The sequence below is a fragment of the Cryptomeria japonica genome, chromosome 2 (genome assembly GCF_030272615.1).
Source record: "Cryptomeria japonica chromosome 2, Sugi_1.0, whole genome shotgun sequence".
In the NCBI taxonomy this organism is placed as follows: domain Eukaryota; kingdom Viridiplantae; phylum Streptophyta; class Pinopsida; order Cupressales; family Cupressaceae; genus Cryptomeria; species Cryptomeria japonica.
In genome coordinates, this window is record NC_081406.1 from 133,478,061 (window position 1) to 133,495,224 (window position 17,164).

Below are 17,164 nucleotides of genomic sequence, written 5' to 3' on the forward strand. Positions count from 1 at the left end.
GATCTCAGTCAGCAAGAGGTGGATCCTGGTATGTTGGTTATGAACCAGAGTGTTATGGAAGGGGTTTAGGAAAACATTGTCACGGACGGTATTCAAATCTCAAAGATTGAGGGGGCCTTGCATATGGACATAGATCATAGTTTGGTGGCATCCGGGGGACCTGAGTCTATGGTTATTGCGGCACAGGGGGAGGGAGAAACAACTAATCCTTCGAGGAAATATGCTCTTGATGTGGCAAAAGGAAGTAAGGCTTCTCCTGCATTGGGTATTCTTCAAAAAGATCAGAGGAAAGGGACTGTTGAGAAGCTTTCCAAGACTAGAAGAAAGAAAGATTTAGAGAAAATCAAGCTGATGGGGGAGACGTTGGTGGAGTCGGGTTCTGTCAAAACTCTTGACTCCCACTTCTCTAATCGTTTGAAATGATCAATCTCTCCTGGAATGTACGAGGCTTCAACAGCGGCCCTAGACAAAAAGTTGTTCGAGACTTGGTGCAAATTCACTCTCCTAATGTTCTTCTCTTACAGGAGACAAAGTTATATGTAGAAAGCATGACTGGATTGTCATCTAAGTTGTGGGGTAGAGGTGATTGCCAATGTGTTGGTGCTCATGGTACTACTAGGGGTGTGGCTTGCCTTTCAAATCCTTTGAGGATTCGCCCTCTCTGGTGGATGTCTTCTAAATCCTCCTTGTCACCCTTTATGCTCCTACTGACTTTTTGGGTAAGCAATCCTTATGGTCCCATATTAGGTTTATCCGCAGTGTGGTGCCTTATCACCCTTGGATTATGGCTGGAGATTTCAATGCCATTACTGAGTTGGCTGAGAAAGATGAAGGTGTAGCAAGATTGGAACCTTCTACTCTCTTGCTGCGTGATAGCATATCAGCCTTGAACCTAGTGGATATCAAGCCTACCAATGGGTGGTTTACCTGGAATAATCAAAGAATTGGGGTGAATTGAATTGCAAAGAGACTTGACCGCTTTTTGGTTTCCTATTTCTGGGTTGGTGGTGGTTGGTCTACTTGCTCAGAGATTTTGTACTGGCGGGGCTCGGATCATTGGCCTATCAAGTTAGTGGTTTCTTCTGCCCAGGTGGCTTGATCTTCCTGTTTCTGGGTTGGTGGTGGTTGGTCTACTTGCTCGAAGATTTTGTATTGGCGGGGCTCGGATCATTGGCCTATCAAGTTAGTGGTTTCTTCTGCCCGGGTGGCTTGATCTCCCTCTTTCAAGCTCCAGCTTATGTGGTTGCAGGATCCCTCTTTACAGGACTATGTTGCAGACTGGTGGAGGATAGGTAGACTCGCTTATGGCACTGCTATGTATATTTTTGCCAAGCTGCTGCAATATGTTAAATATCAACTTAAGCGTTGGAATCGTCGGTGTTTTGGGAACATTTTTCATGACAAAATTGCCGCTCGATTGGACTTGGATAACATAACCAAGGAAATCAGGGAAAATGGTTTGTCAAAAGCCCTGCTTCGGGAAGAGGCTACTGCCTTGAAAATCCTGGAAGAATGTGAAATGCGTGAGGAAATTTACTGGAAACAAAAAGCTCGAGTGGAGTGGCTCCAAGAAGGGGATATAAATACAGCCTTTTTTTTCAATTTGGTGAAGGCAAGGAGACACGGTAATTCTATTCCAGTGCTCGTGAATGATAGGGGAGAACAACTTTCCTCCTTACAGGATATTTCTAGAGAGGTTATGCAGTATTTTACTTCTCTTTTTAGGGAGGACACTCATGAGAGCTCAGTTGAGGAAGCTCAAGTTCTTTCGTGCATCCCTCAACTTGTTAGTACAGAAATGAATGAATATCTTATGCGAAATATTTCTCTTGAGAAACTGGAGAAGGTTGTTTTAAATATGAAGAAAGGGAAAGCCTCGGGTCCCGACGGGTTTCCAATTGAATTCTTTCAGGAATTTTGGGATATTATTAAGTTTGACTTATTAGACGTGATCCAAGAATCTCAGAGGAATAGACAGATGCTTCATGCGTTGAATTCCACCTTTCTTGCCCTCATTCCAAAATGTGACAGGGCGGATCGGTTAAGCCAATTTCGTCCCATTGCCCTTTGTAATGTGATTTATAAGATTATTTCTAAGGTGATTGTTGAAAGGTTGAAGAAATGCCTTAAATGGCTTAATATTCTTGGGGCCTTTGGATTTGTTGAGGATTGGATTTAGTGGGTTATGTGTTGTGTTACTTCTACCTCCTTTGTTTTAATCAATGGGGAGCACACAGAACTTTCCCCTTATCTCTTTCTTCTTATTGCTGAAGGGCTAGGGAGATTGTTGAAAATTAATTTTGAGTCAGGGGTTATTCAAGGGTGGAGGTGGGGAAATGAGTTGCCTCCTCAGTCACACCTGCAATTTGTGGATGAAACTGCCTTGATGGGTATGGCTACAATTAGGGAAGCTACTAATTTGCGTAAGGCTTTGGATGTTTACCTCAATGCTTCTAGTCAATTGATTAATGAAGATAAGTCCTCCATCTTCTTTTTCAATATGTCTGGACCTATTCAACAGAGAATTGCTCATATTATGAGGTTTCAGATAGGCTCTCTTCCTCTAAATTATCTTGGTATTCCAATCTCTTCTAGTAAGCTTCCCAAGAATCCCGGCAGTATATTCTGGACAAATTCCAAGCGCTAGACCCATAGATGGCTTTCCTTTGAACAAGTTCAATTGCTTAAATCAGTGATTCAGGCTTTTGTAATGTCCCTACTAGTTAGGGACTATTGTCCTGCAAAACAAATTGTTAGAAAATAGAATACAACAAATATATATAAATATATATATAAGTAGTCTAACTTGCAATTTAACTTTAAAATACTTAATTACATAATCACAATTCTCATCTAATAAAAAGGATATGAATGCCATACGAAGATATGTCCTTAGGCGGCCGTGAGGCTCGCCTTCTTGGAACCCATCTTGGTTCCAAGCCCTCCAGGAAGTCGAAGGTGAATTCGACTCCTGTCTTGAATGTAATTTCTTACATCCAAGCCCTCCAGGAAATCGAAGGTTAATTCGATTCTTGTCTTGGGTGTAATTTACCCAAGCCATCCAAGGAGGACCCTATGTCCATTCCTTGCCTTGGGTGATGCACCTCATCAGCCAAGTCCTCAGAGGGGACCAACCAGATCCGTCTCTTCTTGGTTGAACTTAGTCAACCAAGCCATACATATGCATATAGATGTTCAATATATATACTGCCCTAGGGATTATCATAATCCCTCCTTTAGACTAAGGGAGTTACCTCTCTATAGCCTCCAACATGTGACTACATTTATAATACAGTTTTACATTTGATTACTGTTTTCCATTCCATAATCCACATTTACATATTCCTCATTTAACATGTATTCCCTAACATATATTCATAAAAATGTTCATTAACCAATATTCACATTTATTTATTACGTATATTCCTAACTATTCATTAATATGTATTCATTAACATATATTTTCACATATCCATTAACATATGTTTACACGTATTCCTAAAAACCATTTATTAATAGATGTATAAAAATATTCATTAACATATATTAAATATACATTAATTATATTTATTAACATATATATTAAATTATTCATTCATTAATATATATTAAAATATTAATTACTGTAGCGTCCTAAAATTGCGACACTTGCAATTTCGACTGCATTTGGGTCTTCACGATGGCGACGCAACACTAAACCTGAATGGAGACCCCGAAACTTGTTCATGACATCAAAAACTGCATTTTTCCAGCACCCTGCTTGACCCCTCATTGCACCCTGCTGTCCCGGGAGGTGGGACCAGAGCGCCCAGCGCCCTGGTCCTTCAGGACTAGGGCGCCCAACGCCCTGGTCCCCCAGGACCATGGCGCCCAGCACCCTGGTCCCTGGCCCTATTTTGGGCCCGGTCTCCTATGGGACTTCGGGCCTTTTTGTTCGCAATTTGGAAAATAACATTTCCTGGTCGGCCTAAGGTCGGGAAAATCAGTCTTTTAACCCTAATTGGCAAGTATAAAAACTACATTTCCTCTCCCATTTGAAGGAGGGAAGGACATATGTGGACAAGACGTGGAAACGATATTCAAGCATTCAAACATTCAAGCATTCCTTCAAGCAATTGATCATTCTAAGTCTCCATTCAAGGCTAGGTGTTGCATTCAAGACAAGGATTCAACCATTGAAGAGGAGATCACATACTACAACATACAACATACAACATACAACAAACAACAACATCTATACCTTCGCATATAAGGATACAAACATCCTTACAACAAGGTATTAGTACTTGTTTTACATTACAGTCATTTACATTTACAGCATTTCTCATTTCTTGGTTAATTCCAAAACCGGGGTTTGACCTAAGGGCAAACCCCTAATCCCTAACCCCCCAATCGTCTTCACTTTTCTGTGTGTAGGTTGCAGGTACGCGGCTGAAATTGAAGATCTGGAATCCTTGTGCAGAGACGAACAGATCCACCTTCGTTTCGCGGATTTTTCGAAGGACCGTGTGCACGCCGGGCGCCATCGTCCCATCAACTTTTGCTCAAATTTGCAGAACAGCGCCGTCTCGACATTTTACTGCTAATTCCAGGTCCGCAGCTTCATATCATATCCCTATCTCTATTTATAAGTGAATCTTTCTTGCTTCTACATGCATTCCTAGTTCAATCCTTCTATCTACATTTCTTTACAAAAGAGGGTATCCTTGCTATCACAACCCTTGAAACACATTTAGAATCCAATCTTGCATTGCCTGGGATTGGATCTTGTGGGTTTCAACCCCTCTTTTGAATGTAAAGTACCTCCTAAGTGAAAACCATCAACCCTAGTGACTCTCCCTTCTCTCTCCTCGGAGTTGGGGAGGGGAGAACGACTAGGGTTCGATTTTTCCGCTTTACAATTACTTATATTTTATATTTATTAACATATACATTAAATAAGCATTAATTATATTCATTAACGTATATAATAAAATGCTCATTATTTATATTTGTTAACATATAACATGAAGTATTCATTCATTACTTACCTGACCTCTTCCTCTTTCCACGCAGCAGTCCCCTTATCCTCCCACTGAATTTTCCTTTATTTCCTTTCTTCAAATATTCTGCCTTAACGTAGTTCTCTCCTCTAATCCATGCAACCCTATATGTGCCGTAAGCAGAGGCACCACTGGGGCAGATTCCAATATGGATCTAAGCAAATCCCTATCGTGTTGGACAATGTGCAGACGTGCATTGAGGCAGCCATCCCCCCCCACCTCCTGTCTATCTTCCCCGAGCCTTCCCTTTATTCTCCTCCATGTCCTTAGTGGGGATTCATGTCCATTAGAATAGATTTGGGAATGGCGGTGACTCCTTGAAAAGTCACCGCTTCACAATATTCGTTCCCAATCATTATTCCTCCTTTGCATCCTAGTTTTTTCCCTTCCCCTAATAATTCTTACCGATTGCTCTTTGTATGCCGTCCTAGCCTTCCCTTCATCGCATCCCTTCAAGGCTATTATTATTATCAATTAGTCTCCCCCTTACTAATTGCTGGCATTAGTCTTCCAACTCGTCTCTTCGAAGAACCATTCTAATCGCTGCCCGTAATGTCGATTGCCTTGTTATTACTAATCAATGATTAGTTAGATTGGTATATGCTTGCCAAATCATTACCGACGACTAAATACTTTGAAAAAGGATTTCTATCGGTTTCATCATCTTAGTCATAATTAATATGACCCAATGCTATGTTTGGTTGATAATTATTATATTGAATATTAATAATAATTGCTTTATATATATATATATATATATATATATATGTTTTCTTTTACAATTAAGAATATATAAATTATGTTTATAAAATTAATTTATTTTTATATTACAAAATATTATTAGTAATAAATAATAATATTTAGTTTTAAGTAATCATTTGTTGGTAATTAATGTATTAATTAATAATAATTAATTATTCCATTTGGGATATATATAACGATCAAGGAGGGAACATGACAGCTTTTCCCTTGTACAGATGTATGCTTCAAGTGGCTCCGATGGGCTTTGTTAAGGAATTGGATTCCTTGGCAAGGCAATTTTTATGGGTGGGCAACTTGTCTTCCTCTAAATGGAGCCTGGTCATACGGGATATTGTATGTTCTCCAAAACAGTTGGGTGGTCAGGGTTTGAGGCAATCGTCTTTATCTGGGATGGCATTGGTTGTGAAACTTTATTGGAGATGGTGTGTGGAACAAGATCAGCTATGGGCCAGAATTTTACTTCATCCCAACCAAGTCTGCCTTCACCTAGGTGCAAAGAATGAGTGAAGTCCGCCCAAGAGAATAATCAAGGTGCACATCCCTCACCAAGTCCGCCTAGAACACATTGAATGGTGCATCAAATCAATGAAGTCCGCCCAATATAATGTGGTGGATGAAATCTGTCAAGTCCGCCCTAGGGAATGGTTGCAAGTTGCACAAGTCAAACAAAGTCCACCTTGGAGGTGATGGGTCATGAAGCAAGGTAACTCCGCCCAAAGGATATGAAGGGAGCATGTATGAAGTTCCTAGCTTGTGCAAAGTCCACCCATGTATGAAGTTCCTGACTTTTACGAAGTTTGCCTAAGAGCGGGATATTATGGTGCCCAAAGTCAGTAAAGTCCGCCTTGAGGAGAAAGAAATTTGGTTAAGGTCAAGGTGCACACAGCTCTCCAAGTCCGCCCAAGAGTATAACATGAAGTGCACAAACTCATGAAAGTCCGCCCAACTTATAAGGAATGGTGCACGCATCCCTCCAAGTACGCCCTACCTTAAGTGCAAGAAGAAACACCTCAAGCAAAGTCCGCCCAAGTTTGGGGAAACAAAGTCAGTCAAGTCTGCCCTCATGAGAAACATGCTAAATTTAGAGAGAAAGAATATTCCTATGTGATATCAGCACAATCTCTTGATCAAGTTCAAACTAAGTGCAGATTTGGAAAGTTTTTGAAAGAATAATATGGAAGATCAAATTCGATTTGCAGACTGAAAACCTAAATGGAAACTTCCATTCAGAGTGAGATTTATAATTCAGTTCAACTGAGATTTAATTTAGAAACTTTCTCTCGCACTTTGAAGGACTAAAGACTAAATAGAAACAAATTCAAGAGGATCTTCTATGTTTCTAATTGAGAATTCGAACTCTAATACAAATACCTTCTTCATTCTTCATTTCTTCATTTGAAGTTCGAATTTTGTAGAGCAAGTGGAGAGAGTTTCTATGAGGTTTTATGCAGGTGAAGGACATTTTGAGAGTATTTTTAAGAGTTTTGCAGGTTGAAAGAAAATTTCAAGAGGATTTCAAGTATAAGTCTGAGTTTTCAACCATTTTCCATGAGTTTACACACAGATTTTGGAAGAACCTCAATTGATTGGAGGGCAAATTCATTAATTTTCTGAGTTAAACTTCTGATTTTACCTCCTTGGCAGCTTCTTTTCCCTTCTTCCTCATTCTTCCAATGGTGAAAATGGATTCTATGGGCAGAGTATTGGGTTCTCAACCTGGTTTTTCTTCAAAGTTTTAAAAAGAAAGAATGAATCCAACAGATTTTCCTTCTTTTCTTTCTCATTTTCTGCCTTGTGAACAAGTCAGGATGATCTCAATCAAGTTATCTTGGACTTAGTTCTGATTTTCAATTGAAATCAGACATGCAGCTTCCTGAGTTTGGTTATATTCAAAGGATTTTCTTGAGATTTTCAGAATATCTAAGTGTTGAAAAATCCCCTTTAAAGTGCTAAGTGTTGGAGAAAGAGTAAAATTGTGATACCCTTAGCTGCTAACCTTCAAAATTTACACTCAAAGTTACAATCTTAACTTAATTTCTTTTTGGTTTTGCAGATCATAGATGATGGCTGAGGCAGGATCATCGCAGAAAACACAAATAGAGTTTCAAGCCAAATTCAGAATTGAAGACAAGTCCACGAGCAAGGTTTGTCCAAGCATAGAGATGGCCAAAATTTGGCTAAAGTATGAGAAATACTTCACAAAGGGATTCTTCCCCGAATTCGAGGCACTTGAAAGAATCTCAAGGCATCAAGAAAGAAAAGTCCTCGGACTTGATGAAAAGGATTTCAGACTTCTTGAGGAATTTCATCCAGAATCCCAAACCTATGGAAGCAATCAGGACAACTTCTTGAAAGATTTCATCTACTGAAAAATCAAAGACAAGCTCCCAATCAGAATCAGATGGTGACAAGAAGAATCAAATTTCCATATTTAGACAATTTCTTCACACAAATTGGAGAATTCAGGGAAGACATCCAACACGCTGAGGTGGCACCTGGTCATCAAATTGTTCCAAGTCAACATGTCCAGGTTCAATGAACTTGACTTATCCACAGAAGCTTCTAAAGGGCACACTTCACAATGCAACAACCTTCTATTTTTATTGTTGGTTCATATTTAGCAAGAACGACAAGTGTCCCCAAATGTAATTTTCTCATTGGTTGAGGGGTAGTTAGTTGTAACAAACCCTAATTAGGGTTTTGATCTTTCAATCTAGGCCCTTGATCATTGTTTGATCTCGGTCGTTCAAAACTTTTGTGTGCCTATATAGGGTTGCCTCCTCTCATTTGGAGTGTGTGAGGTTTTTTAAATATTGTTGCATGAAGGTCATTTTTCAAATAATATATTACATGTGTGCTTTCTCTTAAGGCTTTGTAATCCCTATTGTTTGAGTGATTTAGCAAAGTTTTCAATTTCTTCAACACATTAGTTAGAATTTATTTTACATTGTTAGATGAATGAAAGATCTATAAGTATTGGTTTATGGTCTATCTCTGCTCATACTTTTGGTGAATGGATGATTTTCATTCACTGTGCAAAGTTAGTCTGAGCTTTCCATTTTGTGTATGCTTAAACTTCCGATCATAAGCACATCCCTTGAAGATCGCATCCACTTTGTGTAAGTTGTCTTAAGTGAGGCCAAACAAAGTGTGGTTTATTGAGTTCACCAAATCAATATTGTCTCTCGAATTCCTTGGAATAGATTAGAACTTCTAAACCCTTGTCTCCTTTTCAGTTTTTCCATGATCCAAGTCCCGAATGATAGAGCTTCATTGTCTAAGCCTTCATTGTGAATTGAACGATTCAAGCGTAAGTCCCTTTGTGTATTACCAACATATCAGAACGCCCATTGAGCTTATCCACATGTCAAGACCTGACAAAAGAAACCATGGAATCGCCATATGATCTTCTAGCAATCTTAGCATAAGCAGTGATTTTTCAAGAGAGGATAAATTATCTTTGGGTACTTTATTCTAATTTTCGGTATATGATAAAACGTACACCAGTAACTCCCAAAAAGTCCTAAAAACTTCCTTTGCCTCCCAAAAAGTCCAAAAAAAATCCTTTGCCCTCCAAAAAGTCCAAAAAACTTCCTTTGCCCTCCAAAAAAACACAAAATTCTTCCTTTGACCATGCCAATCCATGATAAGGATAAGTAAGTATTAGTGCCAAAATGGAGGAGATTCCATTTTAGTTTTTCAGAAGGACATTTCAGGTGCAATCAAGTCGGCCTAATGAGGTCAAGATGAAAAGATACAACCCTCAGCCTTCAACTCCTACAAAGGGAGGTGTTTCATTTCAGAACATCATTCAAAGCAATCAGAATTCTGATCTGCATTTGAGGGCAGAGTGAAATTCATCACAAGACAGCAATTTTTGCAACTATTTTGATCATTTCATTGATCAAAATACACTTTCACAGCTGGCAATTCTGATTAGAGGGATTTTGAACTCATTTCCAGCCCACTTTTGAAGGCAATCTGGGCAGAATTTTGTGAGAATTCACCTAAGATTAGACTCAGAATCAGATGTTTCCAGACAGCAATATGCATTTCCAAATTTGAAAGGGGGTTTTCACACTCAATTGATAAGGCTTTGATGTGATAAGTATGTGTTGGACTATGTTCATTATACTATTTCATCAAATGATTCAATATGTTTTCTTTTTCAGGTTTGATTGGAGAATCATAGCAAGGAATGAGGATGCACGTTCAAAATTATACCAAGATGAAAAAAGCAATACAAGGAGTTACTCCACAAGCTAACGGTCTCAAAAATGCCCAACTTACAACTCTAAGGTGTTCAAATGAAGATCAAGGTAGCCCCAAGACATTCCAGGCATAAGGGACAATGGGAAATCGATCACACCAAAGTAAGGAACCCTTCAGCAAAGAAAGGGCAAATCAGCATCAAGGCAAGATAAGTAAGCAAAGATAAAGGATTGACTTGACCATAACGATGCTTCCCATCATCATCACCATATTGAGCAAGCTTAAGATGTTAAGTATCAAGAGATATTGCTTGAGGCATCAACCTTTGCTTGTGATGTTGAGTATCAAGTCTACCAAGCAAGTTGAGGTGGCATCCTTGTCATCACTAACCAATCAAAGGGTTCCATGTCAGCATATCTAGATGCAATGTACATAACTCACCCATGGAGGCACAGACTTTGAGATACCTAGCATCATTTTCTATTGGTTCACATTCAATATTGAACCTAAATATAATTTTCTCATTGGCCAAAAGTTGTTTGTTGTAACAAACCCTAATTGGGGTTTTCATCTTGTAATCTCGGCCATTGATTGTGAATCAATCTGAGCCACTCATTGTAAAGAGCTATCTATAAAAGGCTCAAATCTTCTCATTTCGTAAAGGTTAATAGCAGGTCAATAGTTAATAGATCAGTAAGCAAGTTAATCGTTCAGTAAAAACAGATAGTAGCTAGAGTAGAATAGAAAGAGAAGGCAGAAATCGTTGCCAAATTTGTAAATAAACATCCTTTTCATTGAAGTTATGGTGGAATGTGTTGTTTCTTCTACAATTGTATGATTTCTTGTTGGATCTTCATGTTAAATAATGATAATTAGATGAATGAAAGAACTTTGTGCATGATCAATGGTGAAAATCATATATCCATACCAATAGCAATTTGCTGATTGTAAGTTTGCCTAGTGTGGTCAGCCAGAATCCTTAAATGAGCTTAACTTCAATTGCTATTCGCACTTTGATATGCATTGCTTTGATGGTATCCTTGTTAATAGTAATTTGAGCATCATTTTACTTTCCTTAGAAGATTGCACTAATCTTTGTGGAGTTGTTGTTTTGCATGTCAAAGCAAGGCTTAGTGGAGTTTCACCAAAGGTTGTTCATTGTCTCTTGCATTCTTAGGAGTAGTGTATTCTTTCTATACCCGTCTCTTTTGCTCTTTTTATTTTTCAATCAAATAGATAGAATCTAAGTTCCAACGACACCCAAACGTTCAACATTCAAGTATTCAACGTAAGTCCCCTTGGATTACTAGTAATTACATCAACCATTGAGCTTATCCACGAATCAAGACTTGACTTTAGAAACCTTGGAGTTGTCTCATTTGATCGTGAAGCATAGCATTTGAGATTTTATTCAAGAGAGGATATAGAAATCCCTCTCAAGACCACATTCCTTCATTCCAATAAAATTAAGAGTGATTTCACCAAGAGATCAAAGCCATTGTATCCTCATTACTGCATCAGTATCTCCAACACTAACCACATGGAAGTCATCCTTGACTTCATAGTTCCCTAACTACAAACTCAGTTGTGGGATCATCCTGGTGCAATTAATTGTGAAGCCATCTACAACCATCTCTCAAAATCCATCCACCTCCAACATTTGAAGTCCTCAATGTGCTACTAGTCCCTCATCAATGAAATTATGTGTAGCTCCTGTATCAATCAAAGCAACCAATCACTGCCCATTAAGTACTCTAATGTGTAGGGACTCAATTCTTTTGAAAACTATGTAATTGGGCAAGCTTCCCATCATTCCAATTATCCTTTTCACCCTCTTCAAAACACTCTTCCTCTTCCTTCTCCTCTGAACCATATTGCTGGTCTGATTTTTCTGATGAAGATTCCTTGGCTGAATAGTATTCTCTATTTTCCCTTTTGATGCACAATTGTGTCCTAGATTCCAAGGCTCCCTACAAGAGAAGCACAGATTCTTCTTCCCCAAGTCATTTAGGGTATCTCCATCAAGTCTAGTGACTGATTTTTTCTGCTGATTGGTGTCCTTTGAGAAATGTTTCTTGTCCATTTTGTGTGAAAATGGTTTGGACTGAAATTTTGATTTAGGGGCAGCCCACTCCATACTTCTTGCTTTCTTCATTGCTTCATGCAAAGTTGGAGGATCAAAAGCCTTAAACCACCCCTTTAGTGGCTCCATGAGTCCCTCACTAAATAAGACAACCAATGTCTTTTTTGTAATCCCTGAAACCATAACACTGAGCCTTTGAAAATCTGTTATGTGTGCATCCACTATACCATATTGCTTCAGCTGTGCAAGCTCCCTAAAATGCAACTTAGTGTCCTTATCAAATTTCTCAATGAGTTTGGTAGTAAACTCATCATAGGTGGTGATTGATCTATGACCCAAAGTAATAAGACCATGATACTACCACTCATGTGCAACTCCATCCAAATGCAAAGTGACAAACTTAATTGCCTCATCTTCAGCCCTACGTTTAAGAGCTAAATAATTATCTAACTTATACAACCAAGCTCTAGCTAAACACTTATCACTACCATCAAAATGATCAAGAGTGACCTTACCCAAGGCAACTGTAAATCTCTTTGAACTGTTGGTCCTTTGTAATCAGCTCTTCCTCCACTCCTCTTCTTCTTTTGATCCATGAATTCATTGAAAGTCAAGTTGTTCTTGAGTGGCTTAGGAAGGGTGTCATACCATGCGTAGGCATAACTTAACTCATCCACCGACAGTAGAGGAGTCTCATTAACCATCTTCAAGGCCTCTTTTTGAATGAAGGTGGGTTGAAAGGGCTTAGATAAAGTGTTTGAACCTGCTACTATAGACTGCTTTTGATTGTTAATTTGCTGATTGGAAGAACTGCTCTCTACATTGTTTGTTTGACTACTTTGTGAAACATTCTGATTGCCATCTGTGTAATTGCACATACTTTGGTTAAACTTACCGAACAACTGAGATATCATACTATCATAGTGTCAAAATTCATTCCCATCCGTGTATTTGAACTCAAAGAACAAACTCTCTCCTTGCCTCTGTCTGCCATGTTCTCTGTTGTGTTCTCAATATATATGGGAGGTTCCTAATGCATGCCTAAGATTTTTCAAACTATCTCTCCATCTAGAATTTGAGGGGGCTGCCAATGATTCTTCCTCAGTTCTCTATAAATGTATCTTCGTGCCCTCTTACTCATTCAAAGTTAAAATCTGATTATAAGATACTATCACAGGCTGGCAGGAAAAAACTTGCTCTAATACCACTCTAGGCCCAACCAATACACCAATAGACCGGCCTGGTGGTGAGGGTGTCACCCACAGGCAGTAAGGGTGGCCCCACAAGCATCCGAGGCTTTACGACAACCCCACACAAACACATGGTCGCTGGGGCACATCTCTCACACTACAGGACATCACACCCTCCTATACCACCATTTCATTTCAATGGCTCAACTCAATTATGTTATGTATCTTTAGGAATGACTTTCTATGGTTGACTGTAGCCCTTCCACTACACCTACAAAGGTTGAGTTGAAGCTGTCAGCCTATGGTGATTCATCACTAGTCAATAAGTCACTCTATAGATAATTGGTGGGTAGTTTGTTATATTTTATGTTGACACGATAATTTCTTTATTATGTTGTTAGTATCTCTATCATATTTTAGTTCAACTGAGTCTTGTTCATAGACTGGAAGAAAAACAAGTGTTGTGATATGTCAAATGTACTCTCAAATTTGGCACTCTATCAAAGGACAGAAGATTTCATAAGCAGGCAGTAAAATGAAAGATGGTATATGTCAAAGGTACTCTTGGATTTGGCAATTCTATTAAAGACTAGAGATTCCAAGTTGACAAGATATATGGACACTGACTAGGCTAGTTTGATTGGTACTCAAAAATCAACTACTAGATATATATTTTCCTTGGGTTAAGGATTTGTCTTGTGGCAAAGTCAGCTTTGACACACTAGCTTTATCTTCCAGTGAAGCAAAATACTAAAAAACTTTCACAGACAAGTTTTGAGTGATCTACAACTTCTTCAGACTACACCTACTCGACTTTTTTGTGAAAATCAGGGAGTCTTGAAGTCAGTTTATCACACTCACAAAAAGCACTTTCAAGTTCGTCATCACCACATTGAACAATTGATTGACATTGATGACATTTCTCTCTGTCACTGCACTTCTTAGGATCTAAAACCAAGCCTAATTATTTATGAGATACATGAACTGAATACAACTTCTAGAAATGCAAAATATGCATATCATGGATAAAATAACAACTAAATATAATGAAAATGAAGTTTTCACTGTCACACCAAAAACTCAGACCACACACCTATGAACAGCATATTGGGCATAAGAAAGCAAGATGTCAAATGTGTAAGATACAATTTTGAACGCTATGGAAATAAAACTGACTTATTGAATACCCCAGAGAATACAGTTGGACTGAAACCTGAGTTTCAACCAAAGGTCCAAATATGAATAATGGATAAGAAATCAAACTAAAATATAATTTTCAATCAGAAAGATATAAAAGCACTGTGAAACTAAAACGATATTTTAAGATTAATGACAAGAACTCAATGAGACAAGAAATGTGAAGCAAAAATAAAACACGAGAAACTAGTAGACACACAAACAACATAATTATATCAAACACACTGTGCCATTTATCCTAAAAATTTGAAAATGCAATGAAAAAGTGACTATGATGTATGACAAAGTGAGCAATTTGGAATGAATTTACAAACGTAGCAACCATTTGAGTTCATTTAAGCACTTTGATAAATGAGAAAACAATCTTCTTTAAACATATCCATACCATTCCATTCAATAGAAACTGACACCACATGAAAGCAATCTTCAGTAGTTGTACACACCTATACCACTCCATTCAAGATAAGTTTAGCCTAAATTTTAGGAAGACTATCAAGTAATTTGTACCACATTTTTTCATAAAGTTTTAGGCGCATATGGAGAAATTTGTGCCACATTTGGCCTATATCTTTAGAAGCGTGTGGAGAAATCTGCACCACATTTTATCTAAAATTCACGGAGCGTATCAAGAAAGTTGCACCACATTTTGCCTAAATTTTAAGGGGCCTGTCCAAAAAATTCCCAATATTTCGCCTGAACTTTACGGAAATTAAAAGTTTAGGCGTGCCATCTAAGACCTTAAATGATCAGAACGAAAATTTATATAGTCTAAGAAGATTGCTTCTTTTTCCATGAAAGATTCAAGCGTCGACATAAATGACCAAAAAGCTTTCCCTCGCGAACAGGGCCAGCAGTCAAATTTAGTCTTTACTCCTGGTAAAGACGAATTGCCTAAATTGACTTAAAAAATCAGTGCAGAGAACGGTAAAGATTGATTCCAAGGTGTAAGAACGAATCTGCACCCTTGGTATACGAGAAATCTGCGCCACTTAACTTTAGCCCCATTAAAATCCTCTCTAAAATATAAAATAGAGAAACAAACCTTGAAATGCACGTAAACCCGCAAAATGAAACACAAGAAACTGTAAATTACAAACCATAAAAATCCGTGGTAAGAAGCATACCAATCAACAGTCTCAACAAATCGTTTTCAGAGGAACGAATGCGGCATGTTTTTCTTCCAAATTTGCGATAAAATTTGCTCCCCTATAAAACCAAACAAATTGTATATAAAAAATGAGAATAAAAACCCTAAATAAGAGAGAAATTCTCATAATGCAAGACGAAAAGCAAGGCAGTTGAAATTGTTTCACAAGATTTGTAAGATTACATCTACATCGTCTATAAAGGCCTGAGCAAAGAAAAGAAAAAAATCTAAAATACATATACTCACCTGTTTCACGGCACTCGCTTCCTTGGACATTTAAATTTCCTAAACAACGCTGAAAATTCCATGGCGTTCAAATAAGCGCGATAAAATCTGAAACCGTTTTTTTGCCCGTTTTTTTTTTTTCCCGTTAATTTTTTTTATCGTTTCTTTTGATAGCGATGAAAAAGCAGTGATGACAACTACGTTCAATCCAGATGAAGTGAACAACTTAAATAGCTAAGCGTTAAAAACGTGAAAATATTTAAATTTTTACTGCTGGTGCCGGGAAACAGAAATGAAATTAACGCGTATTGAAAATTAACGCATATTCAAAGCTGCAGACGACGAATTGAACGTAACATCAAAAATAATAATAATAACAAACTCTTTCTTTTGGGGTCAACGTTGCCATTATTGACAGTGGGACCATTTTTAACTACAAGATTGCGGCTCTTTTAAGAGAATAAATATCTTTAACATAAAAAGTTAGTGACAATCATAATCTGAATATATATATATGAATGAGGATGATATATGTTTAAATATATATTTATTAATAATAGTATTTAAAAGTGTTATTGGAAGTGTATATGTGTACATAAGGATGATATATGTTTAAATATATATTTATTAATAATAGTATTTAAAAGTGTTATATATATATGAATGAGGATGATATATGTTTAAATATATATATATTAATAATAGTATTTAAAAGTGTTATTGGAAGTGTATATGTGTATATAAGGATGATATATGTTTAAATATACATTTATTAATAATAGTATTTAAAAGTGTTATTGGAAGTGTAAATATATTTCAATAATATATTTAAGCATCATTGCTATTTTAATTATAAAATTAATTACATTTTCATAGATCAATTTTTCCATTTCTTAGATTTAGGATAATTCAAATTTGTTGGTACATAAAGATTTTTAATATATACATTTTTCATAGGATTTTATGTTATGATATGAAAAGGTTTCAACATAGACATTTTGTGGAACAATGATTTTTTCTAAATTATAAGTCACGAGTTGATAACTCTAGTTTCAATTTCATCCAACTTAATACAATAACAAAAAATCAATTACAAACATTTATGGGAGACATGGCATTTCATCACTCATAAGAATATGTATATTACTTAAGCCTACAATGCTCACACAAGGTTTAGGTCTTAAACAAAATAAACTTACATTCTATATTAGAAAAAGAGTACAACTTGAATAGAGAGGTGAATATAGAAGTTTGCTAAAGAGTTCTTAGGCAATAAAAAAAACTTGGTATAATGTTTGGAAAAAAA

The 17,164-nt window shown here is 37.3% G+C and overlaps 1 protein-coding gene across 3 annotated transcripts in view; it reads right to left on the reverse strand.

Annotated features, from left to right (window-relative positions):
- Positions 1-16,137, reverse strand: part of LOC131073252 (P-loop NTPase domain-containing protein LPA1 homolog 2) — a 237,335-nt gene extending 221,198 nt beyond the window's left edge. The window contains exons 1-2 of one of the 3 annotated variants that reach the window (XM_058009658.2): positions 15,880-16,137; positions 15,611-15,692 (exon numbers count right to left, since the gene is read on the reverse strand). The gene's annotated coding sequence lies outside the window, so the exon portion shown is untranslated. The remainder of the gene's footprint in view (positions 1-15,610; positions 15,693-15,879) is intronic. The other 2 variants (XM_058009660.2, XM_058009659.2) reach the window with 2 other exon arrangements.
- Positions 16,138-17,164: the final 1,027 nt, after the last annotated feature.